This window comes from Taeniopygia guttata, chromosome 2 (genome assembly GCF_048771995.1).
Source record: "Taeniopygia guttata chromosome 2, bTaeGut7.mat, whole genome shotgun sequence".
Lineage (NCBI taxonomy): Eukaryota > Metazoa > Chordata > Aves > Passeriformes > Estrildidae > Taeniopygia > Taeniopygia guttata.
The window spans coordinates 12,860,001-12,876,477 of NC_133026.1; the positions used below are offsets into that span (position 1 = coordinate 12,860,001).

Genomic DNA, 16,477 nt, shown 5'->3' on the forward strand with positions numbered 1-16,477 from the left:
TAAGATTTCCCTTCTTTGCCCTCTCTTTTTTCTTCAGAGCAGGAATCCATGGTCTGCAGCCATCATTGTAGCCTTCTCCAGAATTCCCAGGAATCTCCAGTGATGAGACCAGAAAACTCCCTTTACCTATGGACAATTCCTGCATGGATTAAACCACTGTGCCCTCCTCTCCTTCTGGCCCTTGCGCCCCTTGGGATTTCCACCGGGACTCCCGGTCCTGCCCTGGCCGGACCGGTGCCACACCTGCCGCGCATCCCTGGGGATGGACGGGATCAGAGGATGGCAGCGCCTCCTCTCCCCGCTGGGAGCGGCGTCAAAAGGAAGCTGCGTTGGCCGGGAATCGAACCCGGGTCAACTGCTTGGAAGGCAGCTATGCTCACCACTATACCACCAACGCCGCGGCAAGGGAGTCTATCTGCTCACCTTCCTTCTTCCTTTCCATCTTCCCTCCATTCCCAGTTTACCTACAGGATTTACTACCTGTTCCCAGGTACAGCAAAGAGCTACTGAAGGAGGTAAAGTTTTCTCCATGCCTGCCAAGGCTACTAGAAAATCAGAAGCTTCTTTGCTTGTTTGTTTTTAAACACTGATAAAGAGATATTGTTCAGTGAAATGTTTCCAACATCCTGATTGGTTTAAAAGAAATTCCAAATAGGACTAAAACCTTCAGAAAGGGGGTTGTGGATGATAGCACAACTGGAAAAAAAGGCTGGCTGATAGCACACATCTGATGAAATAAACATCTTCATTTTTAGTAAAATAAAAAGTCCAGCATTAATGTTGAAGATGAGATTTTTATATCATGTCTGAAAAATTAGGTGGAAAAAGTTTTTAAAAACAGCATATGTTGTCCTTTCTATCAATTACTTGCTTTTGTGTTCTCAGTATCATCCAAAGAAGCATAAGATTACATGGAAAATATAGCTGAAAATAAACTAAACAGTTACAAAAGCTTGATATTTGAAAGAGGGTTATCTGTAACACAGCCCTGAAATGCTGAATCTCAAACTTGAATACATTTTTGTGACATAATGTGTGGTGAAAAGTTTTCTACTACAGTGAGTAGATAGAGCCAACAAGCTATTTTAGAAGAACAAAATCTCCAAAAACTCACATGGTGTGAGAATATCCTACAAATAACCCAGGACACTCTAGGGCATCCATGATTTCACTTCTGAGAATGTCCTGTTTACAAGCAGGTATGGCTCTTAACATGTAGGAATCTCACCAAGCTTGTGTTGGAAACCATTGTGTGCCAGCAGAGAGGTCTGAAGCAGAGAGACCTTCATGTCTCCTTCATTCTCAAATCCTCTGTCTTCAGCTTCTTGCAGGGGTAATCAGGAAAGTTGTAAAACATAATATTGGTCAGATATCCATTGATCCTGTCACTTTCTGTCACTTTGCATCTGAGTAATTAATAGGTCCATAGAAGGTCCCACAGGCCTGTGCATACTCTGGCCACTTACAAATGTTGGTATAGATGAAAGTTCTTGCAGCCTTAAATGAAAGTTTGTCATGCACAGCTGTTGCTGTAGTAAGGATATAGAGTATTCTCCCATTTTCTTATCATATTTTACTTTAAATTCAGCAAAACCAGCCGAGATCCTATTTGAAATGTTCTGCAAACAGATCATGAGGACATAATGTTAAGTGTATTTATATCAAAGATTTAACAAAACAAACTAAGAGGGCCCTGCTGAAGGATGCAGAGTCCATTTTGACTTCATGTGTCATGCAGTGCACGTGTTGCTGTGCAAATTTACACTTCAGCTGTGTGGTGCACAAACAGCAAACCACTGCTTTTGGGAGCCACATTTTCTCTGCATTTGTTGTGGAACCTCTTTACACAGGGCCTTGACCTTGAGCTGGTAGGCTTATATTTTAAGAAGAAGTTAAAATGAAACACACCACACTCACTGATCATAATCACTTCTGAAAAACACACACTTTATTGTAATGATTTTCATGCTTTTCTACTAATCTGTAGGCACCATAAATATTTTCTAGTAAAGGCATGGATAGTAAGTTTAAGCCAAGTGAGAGTTGATTTCAACATTACTGAAGAGTATGATTTAACAATCATCAAAAATGGTTATTCTTTATATACTTCCTTGCAGAAAATTCCATGGAACCTGAAATTCTGTGGAAAAACATTTGAAAATAATTACCTTATTGTTTAGGAAATTTGAATAACTTTAGCAAAGCAGTCAGCCTGGAGGAAGTGTGGATCTTCTTATACGAATGATATCTCTCTTCCTTCAGCTTCTAGTCTGAACTACATCTTCTTTTTGAACTCACCATCCTGTATTTTAAGGTATTACAGAATGGAGAAGGTGATTTTAAAACGGTGTGATAGAACTGGAAAGAGAGATAGGCCCCCACTGAATTGAGAAGGACTGAATGAGGATTTCCAGCTCTGAGAAAGCTGGAAGCTGAAGTGTATGGACAGAGCAGGACAGAGAAGTGGGACAGGCTAAGCTGATCTCTGAAAAGCAGCCACCTGCATCTCAGCTCATAAAACTGCATGAGATTCCTAAAGTATTTAAGCACCAAAACTTGCAGATATAACTCAGAGGGCCACATTCCCAAAGTCAGGGTAGTCTTATCCTGCTTAAGAAATTCTAGAAACACTTCTGGACATCTGTAAGCACCTGGAAATCTGACATCAGTTTTCCAGTCTCAAATGCAAAGCCTCCCAAACTCCTGCATGTTCAGGCAATAGACACACACTGCCAAATCAGGGGCTCTGCATGAAATTTGTCCTGATTATTTGTTTTGCCTCTCTCTCTCACACACACACACAAATGCACACAGATTCCAGCAGCACTTGATGAACAAGCAGATCAAATTAACCCTTATTATGTCTTACCAGAACATGAAGAATGAGCAATGGTAGCATTTCCTAATCTGGTTTTAATTCACTAGGCAACAAATCTGTTGGCTGTGGGTCTACTGCATACAGCTTTTAGCTGAGAGAAAGTATTTTACTGTGACATAACTAAAAGTGTTCCAATTTTTCACACACAATGATACACTCTCTGCTTTCTTATAAAAGGTTGTCTTTGTTGGGGCTTACACTAAATGAGTTGCACATATGACTGATTTTGCTGCAATATCATTTTCAGCTGCTCAGTGCATCACCAGGCTAACCTCTGGATTAACCCTTGCTGCAAAGGCTGCTCCATGCAGGTGCAGTCCCATGGCTTGTGTGGCAGGGGACATGCCTTGCTCACTGCTGGTGACCTCTGTCATTGCTGAGCACCTGGACATGCCGCATCTCAAGGCCTTGGCTAATTGCATAAGTGATGTGGTGCAGATCCACAGCCTATAGGAATCTAGAAGATATTAAAATGAAAAAAATAAAACCTAGGCCTTGCCAACACTAAATTTGTCTGGTTTTCTGGCAATAAGCTTCTACACAGAGTATAGATTTTAATGTAGTTAGTCTGGAAGAAATATATGGTTATACCCTAGGTCCAAAGGATTCCTCAGTCATTATCAGAGAAAAAGTTTGGAAATAAACAACATATTCCGGGAGATTTCAAAACTCTTCAGTGCTACCATAGGAACAGAATATGTCTATTACCTATTACAAGTTTTATCAACTTCTCTGGAAAAGAAACAGCATTAAATCTTCAAATTAAAGACATCTAAATTTTGACAGAAAATTTCCTAAATATGTGGCAAACATTACAAACATTTGATCATTTGTAAGATGTTTGAAAGTTGTATGTATTTGGACCTAATGCACCAACAGAAATAAAAATACAAAGCTTTAAAATATGGTTTTAGAACTAATTTACTTAGGATCAGCCAAGTATAAGTTAAATGAAAAATAATAGCCACCATTTATAGGGCTTTTGCTTTAAAATCTTACCTTTCTCCTGACTGATATTCTTTTATACTTAAACTGATTGTCTACTGATTTCAGTTTTACCAAATGCTGTTCTCCCGTCAGAGTGTTCCCATAGTTAGTTATATGCTTTTTTCTATCAAGGTCAATCTCCATGAGCTATCAGTCCTCAACACACAATAAAGATAACATACACATAAACACATGTTTATCTTCATCAAAGAAGATAACTACTCAAATTTAGAAATACTTTAAAATAGTAAGTTTAATGAAAACCTGAACTGAGACTTTTTTTCATGCAGTCACTTGGCTTCAGAAGCTGGGATGCTGTGTATTAATGTGCATGGGCACCTCAGGGACTGGTTCATTTCAGGTTCATCTCCAAGGCCATCACAGCCCTGGTAAAGTGTCTAAAATAAACTTATGAGTCACCTTCTGGATGGGCTTTTTTATATCAGTGTTAAAAATAGGAAGTGGTTAGCTCAAAAGTTAGCTCAAAAGCACACACAGTGGCTTTAATATAGACAGTTTATTTATAAAAGTTATATATTATAAAATTACAACTCCCATTTTTTTACAGTCTGATTGGTTCTATTAGCTGTTATGTTACTTTGTGATATCACCTAGGAAGACAAATTTTGAGGTTCATTAATATATGGATATTGATATTTTTGGGCAGACTAGATACCAGTCATCCAGCAGTGATTTAGATGTTTCCAGGAGTAACAAAATTACTTAATATTTAGAAATTATCTATGCAATCAACCAGAACTTTACTGGCTCTCTTCAAGGAAACAGAAGTCACGTAATTTTCTCTATTTCATGAAAACACAAGCAGACATTTTTAAAAGTCTAACCCCAAATGAAGAGGATTATTAGAAATAAGGTGTTGGGTTTTTTCCTTTGAATTAAAGTGGTTTATTCAGGAAGGTAGCTACACACTCTCCTGTTATTATTCCAGATTTACTAACCCTATCTGAAGTCCTTAAGTAGGGAGGCTTTAATCCTTTACATCCTTATATTTGCACACCTTTTCAAACCAATATCTGTCCTAGATTATCAGATTTATAGACACAGTATCAGACAAGAGTAGTAAAAGAACCTCTTTATTTCTAAAGATACACAAGTCATGTACATAGTATCATATGTTGTTAAGGACATTCAAAGATTCAGAAGGCAATTTTTTCTTTTTTTTTTAACCCTCAGCACAGTCCTTCTTTCCCATTCCTCTTTGTCTTAGACTATTTTTAAAGCACACCCACAGCCTTCACCTAACTTTAGAAGACATCACTGGAAGATTTCACTGTGAAGCCTGAACACAAAGACCTTATTGAAAATAGTATTATTATTTTTTTATAACAGAAAAATTCAGAACCATAGAAAAACATACTTATTTATTTTGTCACTTTATTTTATGCCTTTCTTTCTTACTATCTCTTGTAGGGGAAAAGTTTCTGCTTTTGTATTAGGCTATCTTATCCTGATTGATTTTGGCTACAGAAATAATTTATCTTTTTTATTTATTCTTGCTATATAACTTATTTTTGCTATATAATGCTGGACATTTAAACATTGGTCTGGAGTCTAAGATTCTGTTTTACTCCATCCCCATCTTTCTGGGAGCTGAAAGGGCTGAAGGAGAGGGGAAAACCAAGGAATTGCTAAGTTCTGCATCTTTAGGGAAATATGCACATGGGAATAGGTATAACAGGGTGCTTGCATTTAGTTGTGTAGGGATCTCTTTTTTTGCTTTCACCTTCTGAAAAGGTTGACATATTTCATTTTTATGGTCAGTCCAAAAGATTATGCTTTCCAGAGCCCTGTCAAATGAGTATGATTGATGCACTAGTGGAAAATAAATATGTGGGAAATTACTCTGGAGTATTTATGCATTAAATAAGCTAACATTCCCTATCCCAGAGGCTCACAGAAAAATGAGCAATTAAGCCTCTTGATTCTTGCACTTCCACGTAGAAATTGACTTCCATGGAAATGGGGAGCACTGTTCACTGTTTAAGGTGATTGTGGGCATTTCTCAGTGCTTGACTTTTAATGGCTTTTGTCTGAGGTTTAGCGTGTGTGCTGTGTGATATGAGCTTTCCCTGGTCAGGACTGTCAGGCTTGGACATTTTAGAATCATAGAATCCTAGAATATCCTGAGCTGGAAGGGACCCACAGGGACCATCGAATTCTAACTCCCAGATCTGCACAGGACAGCTGGGCAAACGTGCTATTAAAAAAATTGGTTCAAAATACATACTCGTTTTAGAGAGAAAAGTTTTTCTTTTTCACAATTCTTGCTGCCATTCAGGAAAGCCAATCCTACAGCTCTGTCTTAATATTGGTAGGAGTTATTAAGACTGAATTTATAAACATAAGTACACAAAAATAATTTTATTTATCATAATTAATGTCTTTTATTATCTAAGTGTCAATTTCTGTGCAAGTTAATTTGGAATTAAAGTTTTTCAGCTCAATACTCTGTATCTGAAGTAGGACAGATCTTCTCTGTGATTTACTTATGTTCATGTAGCATTCTATACTGATAATTAAATTATTTTAATCAAAACTTTCTGTAGAGACACTTGAATAGCTCTTAAATTGGAGTTTTATTATATAAAAATTAAATTACATTATAAGTCCTATCAACATTCCATTGGATTAACTGTAAATGCTTAATAGAGCAGATTTGGGTACACTGGATACCTTTTCTTACCTTCCTTTTGTTATGATTTGGTTTAGAATTTGATTACTTTGATACCTTATCCTCTAGCTAGTCTGGTTCACCAAGTTATCAGACATTAGCTGAGCTGCAGAATTGTTTGTTTGTCCTTCAAGCATTGGTCATTATCTGCAAAAGCAAATTGTACTATGGAGCATGAGCATAATTCATATTCACTGCAAATCAAGTTGACTCATAGTTGCTTTGGTTACAAACAGAGACCAGTTTCCTCAGATCTGGTATAATATGTTAGATTTAAATTACCATTATTGGCAACTGAAGTTACCAAATTTTTATGTGTTGATTTCTAACTCTCTTTATGGGAAGCCATACATATTAAGGAAAGAATTTATTGTTAGTCCTTCTAAATTTAAATAAAAAGAAAAAAAAAAGTTAGAATTAATAGCCAGTTATACCAATTACATTAGCACTCACCAAACTCACTAAATAGTCAACATTCTCCTATTTCAAATTCTCTACTTTATAGAAATCAAATTTCATTAAAATTGTTAAAAATACAGGTATAAAAAATAGTGTTACACCATATAATATTATTGGAAGATAGCCACAAGTTAGGCAAACCAAGGAATAGACAGCTGCTCTTTGGAAAGGTGTTATGGCTTAACAAGGAAGAAAAACACTCAAAAAAGGCCAAGACAAGTTCAAGTAAGGTCTGGCAAGTCATCATACCAGTTTCCCTTTCTTTAATTGCATTATCATACCCAGCTTTGTGCTTCTGTAACCATCACACTTCTGATATCTTTGTAAGGAAATATGTGGGTCTCATGGCTGTATTAGCTGAAGATGTGCTGAAGATCACCTTTCACTGATGCCTTTGTCTCTTGGCTTTTAAAGACAGCAAATCTCACAAACACCCCAGAGGAGAAGACTCTTTTCTACACGGTTGTACTAGTACGGAAATATATTTTAATTGGATAGTTATAATTAAGGCATTCTGAATTCTTTATTCTTTGTATGTCAATTTTATAACTATTAAAATACAACAGATGCTTTAGCCACTTCTCACTCAAGACACCCCACTTTCCCCCTTGCCATGCCTGTTTTGGCAGGGGGACTCTCTGAGAGCTGTGTAGACCTTTCTTTCTTTTTTTGCTGTTTCACACTCAGTGCAGAATTTGCAGTTCTATTCCTGAATACCAAGGCAACCATTTTTGACTTCTCCTGATAAAATAAGTTTTCTTTGGCAAATTTTTCCACCTTAAGGACTAGTATATCTCATATTGGGGTTCATTTCTTACAAAATTTAGATGCACTGACCAAATCCCTTGTAAACTGTCAACTGAAAATAAAATGTCTTTATTTTTTCTGTACCAAATTGGGTTGTTTGGATTTAACCAGTGTTATTTAGTTTTAACTCCCTTCTTGAACCTTTTCCATTCTGTCTCTATTTAGCATCATCTACTAATTTTTCCAAATAAGCCACAGCCAGCAAGTTGGTCATATGAGTTGGTCATATTTAGATGAAATATCAAGTAGGCAAGCACATTTTGCTAACAGGAATTCTCTTTTTCCTCCTGAATCCACATGTGCACCTGTTTCAAGATAAATCCCTTTATTTCTACTGGATTCCTGTTGTGTTTGGCAGCCTGGAGAAGTGCAATGGAAGGGCACTGGGCTAATTTTTCAGAGGTGCTTAGGGTGCACACATTCCTCCAAAGTTAGTGGGAACTGCAGGTGCTCAACACAGCCTAAAAATCATGCCTTAGCAGGAAAACTTGTGCTCTCCTCTAGAAAGACTATTATTTTTAAAAATCTAATAGAGACCTTCTGTATCAGCTGACCATTTCTTTGATTAATTTCTTCATTATTCTGGAAACAAAAGTAGGCCTAATGAAAGAAACATTGTTTAATTAATGTTTTAGAGATAAATCACCAAAAAAAAAAAAAAAAAGAAAAAAAAAAAGAAAGAAACAGGATATAAGGGAAAGAATTATCTAGGATGCAATCCATGGATAAAAGTGAAACTTCTACAAAACAGATAATTCTGAAGAAAGAGGTATTTCAAGAATATTAGAGTAAAGTGCTGAATGTTTTTCTGACACATTCAAGTTTTTACTCCTAAAACCTGAATAAATGTAAAAGAAAACATCAGAAAGAGTAAGAATGACAGAAAAAAATGAAAATTCATTAAATTAAATTAGATGCAATAATCAAAAAGAAACTAGAGAAGAGAAAACAATGGAACAAGTTCATTCCCACTAGGACTGCAGCTAACTAAATAGGCTTAAACCACAGAACACACTTTTTTTAGTGTTGTCATATTTTTAATGTTTATTGTTATATTCTTTAGTTACTTTGGAGCCTAAAAAGGAAGAAACAGAACAAAAAACAACCAAAAAACTACACATGTAAAAAAGAAAATGAAAAAAGCCAGAAACAAATAAAACCAAAATCAAACAAATAACATAAAAACCAAGAAGGAAAACAGACAGTATCATCCATAAATAAAAATTGCTAATTATTAAGATCTAACTGAAATTACTTAGAAGTAGGAGCAAGAAATGAAGGCATGAATCTGAGCAGGGAAAGAAAACAAAGCAAGTAGAGGGATTTATAATATGAGTACAAATTTCATATTCCTGCTGTTGCCTATGTTTCTCCTGAAACTAGTACAGATGGTGATATCATCTGTTACTCAGTATAATCAAGATATTTTTCAGTATCAATGTGTCAAAAATCTTTTGGTGACTGTGCTGTATCAGGTCTGGTTGTAACACAGTCACTGGCTAAATCAGCTGCCTTTTCCCCCACAGTCACTGATTTCTGTAGCCAGTTTTGTGCTCCAAATAGAATGGAACTTTTGGTTTTTGGAAAAAATAGGGAGTACTTCATACAACACCTACTGCTATAATACATTGAATAACCTTGTAGAGGTATAATCACAGGTACCAATACACCTTTTGCCTTCACTTACAGTATTTTAAAAAAGATATTTTTCCTAGAGTTCTAATTTCCTGGCTTTTATTCCCTCTTACTTACAGGTGAAGTTTTTTTCCTGAGAAAAGTGCTGTAATATGATTATACATCTTATTGTTGAATACTTAGGCAGTTTTAAGAAGAGATCATTCAATCTGATGGATGGGGCCTCTACAATCAATGTCATCTGTCACTCTATGCTTAGTGAACAGAAATAGAACAGTTGGTTTCAGTTTTCATGAGTTTCCCTATTTCCTTATTTTTGCACCACATGGGATAAATTCCTTATTTCTAATCTGGCTTCTTAGTCACAGCTGGAACACAAAGGAGAATTTATACCTGACTTGCTAAGTTTTGTCTAGGTTTGAGTTGAGAACATAAGCTATGAAGTGTGGGGTTTTTTTCTCAGACTTTCTGTATCAGCCCATTCCATTTTAATTAGGTAGGAGTTTGCAAGCTTTGCTAAATCATTCAGTCATATCTTTTTAACTCCTAAGAATCAAAAAGGCCACAAATGAGTTTGCTTTCACCTGATTGCAGGTTTATTCATATTATAATTCCAGCCTAGTGAGAGGAAAAAAAAAGAGTGTAATATATCAAGTTTTAGAAGATATGTGCCAGATACATGGTTCCTCATCTATCACATTAGTGAGAGCCTACCTAGCTAATTATTGACTCACTCCTGCTTAGTTCTGTGAAAACAAGCAGTGTCAACAATGTGTCATTGCTCCCTGGACCCTGGAATAATGGTTAACTTGTAATTCTGTTATTACTAAACAAAAATCTTTGAAAAAAGGAAAAGAAAAGATGAAATCCCCACAAGAAAAAAAGAAGAAGGAAAAGGGTATAATTGTCCTAAGAAAGTCTATATAATGAAATACCAAAAAAAAAAAAAAAAAAAGCATTTAGCATACTCAAAAATTAACAGGGCAGAAATTAAATAAAATATAGACTAGAGTTCAGAAGTATTAGTGATCTGGACTCATACTAAACAGGTTCACTTCCTACAAGTCTCATATTATGGGGTAATATAAGCTACCCCCCACCAGACTGAAGTCAGAGATTTTTTTTTAATTCATGGAAATGTAGGCTTTAACCAACCCACTGTACAAAGGCCAACACAGCATTTGGCTCTAACTTTCAGTAATTTATACAAGGTAGCACTTAAATTAGACTTAAAAAAAAAATGCCTTTTTGTTTCTCTTATCAAAATAAAATGTTGATATAAAAAAGTATATTCAGTCTGCCACCTAAATCCAAACTATCCAGTGTTTAGTCCATGAGCAGAGACTCACTGATATAAACTGGTCTCTGGGATGATGATAATGGAGTCAATGAAGGCATCACAGAACTGACCCTACACAAGACTCTTTCCCTGCTGAGAAAACATTTGTGTCTATAAACCAGATTTACAAACCAGACAACAGCCCATCTATATTTCTACACCATATTTCACACCACAGGTTGTAGGAGTACATTACTGCAGGATACAGCAGTAATTTTTTGACGCTTCCCATCTCCTTCCACTCCCACACTTTCTACATTGTCCCATCAGCTGACGTTGCCTCCAAACACAACTATTCTCTAACTGCACTATTTCAAAACTCATCAAAGCAATAAGGAGGCTGTTTTTCCAAACACTGGAAAATTTAAAAAATCTGATCTTAGGGGAGGATTTCAAAACTAGTTGCCCTAACTCATCTGCTATCTACTGTGGTTATATCTTCTTTCACTTGTAAATTTAATACATGAATCTTTTATGAAGAAAGAAGAGGTCCAATCCTCACAAATTCTCTCTGAGTCTAGCTGCTCTTCTTGTTGTGATACTATGCATTATAGGTCAGATTCAGGCAGAATACTGAAGAAATGATTTCTTTATACTATTTACTCTTTTTCATAAAAATACTGGCACTGCAATCCTACCTTTGTCCTTTGATAATTGCTATCTGAGTCTTTCTAGTAAGGTAGGAATCAGTGACATGAAACATATAAATAATCCTTTATCTGTCAAGGCTCCCCTCCCCTAAAGAAAACAGAAAAGTATGTAACCACCAAATTAAGGATATTTTCCTCATCCCTTAAGCAAGTGAAACTACTAAAGTCTTTCTGAGCAACCTCCTTCTAACATAGCCTGTATGTTGGATCCAAACTTTAAAATGTTGACAAACTGTTTCTGCAGCATTTGGTGAGCAGCTCCCTGGATTTCTCTGAAGTAAATAGAAGTTCTCCTCTTGAAGAATCACATTGATATTCTTATGGACTGCAAGCAGCTTTGGGATCTTATTACAACACTCCAGTGAATATCTGCCTGGCCACTTGGTGGGAATGAGGAGGGACATCCTTTCTTCAGAGCCGTCAATTCTCTGCAGGGAAAGGATGTGAGGGATGTTAGGGATTAGGAATCCTGATTCTTTTTCAATTAGAGACAACCCTGTCATTGTCTCCACAAGCCCAAACCCCTGCCAGCATCTTTGTCTTTATCCAAATCCAAGTCTTTCTCCAGTACTGCCAAGAACATTTCCAATTGGCTCCAAGCACCTCACAGTGGCTTAAGAAAAGTAATTGGTCTCACACATAGATTTGGATGTGGATGTGCTCCCAGCAGGATTGCCAGAGCTCGGCAGCTACATGACTGCTCTTCCATGGTGTGAACAAGACACATGCCACAACAGAGAGCTCTGGCAGGGAGGAAGGTTTACAGCCTCTTTTACGGGACCTCCTCCTATTTTATCCTTTATTCTGCTCTGAGGTGCTTCACATGAACTCAGATAGGAAGCTGAGATAGGAAGAGTGGCTAACAGCTGCCACAGAACCCTTCACTCAACTGTTTGGTTTAGCAAGACTGAATGCACAATTTCTCATTTAATTTATATATAGTTGCCATTCCTATGCACAGCTGAGACTAAAAATAGCAAAGGCAGGGTACAAGGAATGCAGCTTAAATCATCTGAAACTGTTTTAAAGAAGACATCTGGAATCCATCTTTGAACGACTCATCAGGGAAAGACTTTTTTTTTAAATGTCAGGGAACAGCCTTTCCACTGAAGCAGAGGTTTGGAGCCCTAACTGCTTTAGATAAAGACTCAACTATCACATACATGAACTGAAAATCTGACTAAGATTCCAGATCAAAGATAAAAACAAGACTGCCAGACACATAGATTTGTATGAAAATTGATGTGATTATGAGAGCTTCAAAGAATAAGTGTGTAAAAATCTGTGAGAGACAAGAACCAAAATGGCTCAAAGACAGTAGGAAAACAATGAGAAGACACAAAATAGAGAAGATACAGTTTTAAAATGTTAGGTGAAAAGGAGGAAGGGCATGTTTAAAAAGACAAGGATGTGTTCATCATGATCTCATCCAAGGAAGATGGTACCTCTGCAGACAGCAACTGCAAAGCTCCTCCTAGAGCCATGAGCTGGACAGCATGATGCAGCTGTCATTTAAAAAATTCCTTTGAAAGTGATAGAAACCTGAAAAGAAGTAATTTTTTTCTGGATTCTGCTATCAAGCCAGAACAGCCCTTGATACCCATAAAGGATAGAGGTCTTTTCCAGTCTTAATGATTCTGCATGGCCTCAGTCACTATTACAAATTATTATTAAACTAAGTTGTGAGAGAAACTCAGAGTGACAAATATATTCTTAATCTGAGAGAGAAACAGAGGAAGTGTTGCTTTTGCTTTATTTTCAGATTTAGGAAGATAAAAATCTTTCCTTATCATATATATGTTTTCTTTATTAGTGTTTTTTTTACACACATTTGCATATTTCTCTGCTGAAAGAAATAGTCAGAACAGGGAGCTGAATTGTGCTTGACATAGTGGGAGGACACTAATTTGGCCCAGCTGACATTCTGGCTCAACACCATAAGTGGTGCAGATGTGACCACCAGGAAAGAAAGTGCCAATAGCATCACACACAAGCAATTGTGTTTTCTCTGACTGTGTGGTGTAGAGAGCAATTGTTTACTTAGTGTAAATCTTTTCCTGTCCCACTAATCCAGCTGGGTGCTCACAAGGACTGAATCAATTGTTTACTCATCATAAAGATTAATTTCAGCTGATGCTGCTTTGCTGCCTGCAAAGAAAAAAAAAAGTAAACCAAAACACAGTCTTTAACTGAAAGTGAAGTTTCAACTCTCTTGTTCCATGCAGATGGTGCTGTTTACCAGTTATCTCCCAGAGAAGGAAGGAGACCAAAGCCTAGATGAATTACAGCTGGTTCAAGCTAATCCAGGCAAAAACTGAAGTTAATGAGGAATAGAAAAGTAATTTGTTGAATTCTGTGATTACCATGATCTCACAGCTACTCAGACTATAACCCCACTAATAGTCTACTCAGTATACAAAAAGGATGTCTTTGATACACAAATTATAGTGTTGCCAAGAACAGTTTCTGTGTGAAGTGATTACATACCAACCGTGCTCTAAATTCTGTTTGGAAAAAAAAAAACCAAAAAAAAAAAACCAAAACAAAACAAAAAAACAACCTCATCTGTGCAATTGAGAATGAGCCTCTCTTTTCTGTTTTTCTAGGACAGGATGACTGGCTGGGCTGATCCAATCTATGGGTTGGAAAGGAAGGTCATGCAGGATCTGAAGCTAAGGATCTGAAGCTAACCCATGCTATGGACAGGCAGCAGCTGAGGCAGGGAGGTAACTCCACTCCAGGTACCCCATAATTCCTAATAACAGGTGTGCTTCACTTCATCCAGACAGAACCATCCTCTGCTCTCACAAAGGGGACAAGTGACACTTCTTGGTACACCTGCAGATGAATGCAAGCAGGAGATGACAAACATCACCTGCATCCAGTCAGGAAAGGTCTAGATAGCTGCGTCATGCAACATGTGTGCTCCTTCATCCCATGGCAGATTGAAGGAAGAATATGGCAAAGCTCTGAACAACAAAAGTATACCTTGTAGTGGATAAATGAATATCAAGTGGAAAAAAAAAAAAAAAGGGAGAAGGAGGATCAAATGAAAGACCTAACTAGCAGTCACACACATATCTGTGGTTTGTGGATGTAAAGGAGCTGTTTCTTAAACGTCCATATGCACTTGTTGGCTGCCAGTATAGCTGTACTGGAACCACATCTGTGAAAATAAGACCTGCTTTTCAAAAGCAGCTTTTCTGGAGATAGCAGACAAATCTCTTCATTTTCTGTTGTATAATTCAGTTGAGTGTGTATAAAATGGACTGTTATTCTTGGCAGAGTAAATTACTAATATTTTCTTAGCTATCAAACTATAAATATTGGTTTTGCATGAAAAAAAAGACATGGATTTTCATATACTTTGCTTCAGGTATTCAGTTGTTATTTATTGGGGTCCACTCATAACAGTCCACTCATTTGAATACTCTTTTCTGCTATAGAGTTTATAGAGTCCTTAACATCCACAATATCATTTTTATTTGACTAATGCAGTGATGATTCATCATAATTCCTAGACTTATGTGCCATTACTGGAAGAAGGCAAAAGTCTGATTCACACTGAAGAAACACATGAGAAATCTCACAGTGATTCAAGGGAGCTTGGGCAAGAAACATAAGTAGTTACCTTATTGACTTCCAGGCAATTGCAAGATTTAAGAACACATAAAGATTAAAAAAACTTCTAGTAACCATTTCATGGAGACTAGGTCAGACAAACATCTGTCAGGAATCATTGATCCTGCCTTCAGGCAAAGCAGTGGACAAGATGACCTCCAAAGGTTTATTTCCAGCCCCATTTTCCTGTGATACTGTGATGAGACTTAAATTCCCTTGGGAGCATCAGGTGGTAGAGGGGCAGCCTTTCTGTGGAGTTATCCATCAAGGTTGGGAAGGTTATTTTCATAAATGCCAGTGTAAAAAATTTTTATTAAGCAGAATTATTACTGCTTTGATTTTTTTTTTTCACTATCTTGTTGCAAACCTATGCTGAAAACCTTCAGGCAAGGTAAGTCCTCAAGGACAATATTAGGAACCTTACTGGATCAATGCCTAATTTTATGGAGCTTTTTTCTGCCTGGAGATAAGAGCAATTTTTTTAACCCCAGTCATACTGAGTCTGAAGCACAACAACCTCATGAGTCTGAAAGTGATAGAAAGCAAGAATCCTATTTGTACAGACTGCCCTTTCTTGACAGCAGAGTATCAAACATTGTAAAATTGTCTGGTTTTAATTTCCCGTTTCAATAAAAAACAAAAGATCCAAAGGCATACATCTATTAATTTATCCAAAAGATGTTGCTGGGGAAAAAAAACCCATACATTCACAAATTATAGCATGTAAAGGACCATGGTTTCTTGAAAAAAGTAATTTTACATCCTGAAGTTGTGTTCCTTTATAAAGAATTAAAATGTTGGCATTTCTTGATAGGCAGGATGATTATTTGATAAGATTACACAGATAAAGTGATGCTCATCATATTTCACACATAATTAAATACAACAAAAGTAATATTTTAAATAGATAAGCAAGCCCACAATGGGTCATTATGTGTATGGAGCTTTCTGTGTCACAGTGTACACTGTTTAATTAGACCTTAAGGGACAGTGCAAATTTACTAATCATATGTGCAAGTCACAGCCAGTGTTTCATACCAAAGTTCCAGACTCCTGTCTACATCTGCATGTAATTTGCTTATTAGTTTAAATGCACAATTTCAACTCTTTAACATTCAGTTTTGATTGGTTTTGCTGTATTAATGGAATAATAACATCCTTCATAATCAATGTTCTCCAAATGTAAATTATTTTAATTGTTCACACATAATAGTGTTCTCTATTAAAAACACATACTGATGCGTCGTTGAGAAAATTAATTTGCTGTGTTTGTTACTATAATGAAATAAAAGTTGTTCCAATTTAATGAATTCAGCAGTAGATTTTATAACTTCATTATGAACACAAACTCAATTTTCTGGGGGTAACTTACCATTAGTTCAAATGAAAAGATTCATTCTCTGGAAAAT

At 36.6% G+C, this 16,477-nt stretch overlaps 1 non-coding gene across 1 annotated transcript; it reads right to left on the reverse strand.

Annotated features, from left to right (window-relative positions):
- Window positions 1-325: 325 nt before the first annotated feature.
- Window positions 326-397, reverse strand: TRNAG-UCC (transfer RNA glycine (anticodon UCC)). Its single transcript has one exon. It is a non-coding gene; the product is annotated as a tRNA-Gly (tRNA).
- Window positions 398-16,477: the final 16,080 nt, after the last annotated feature.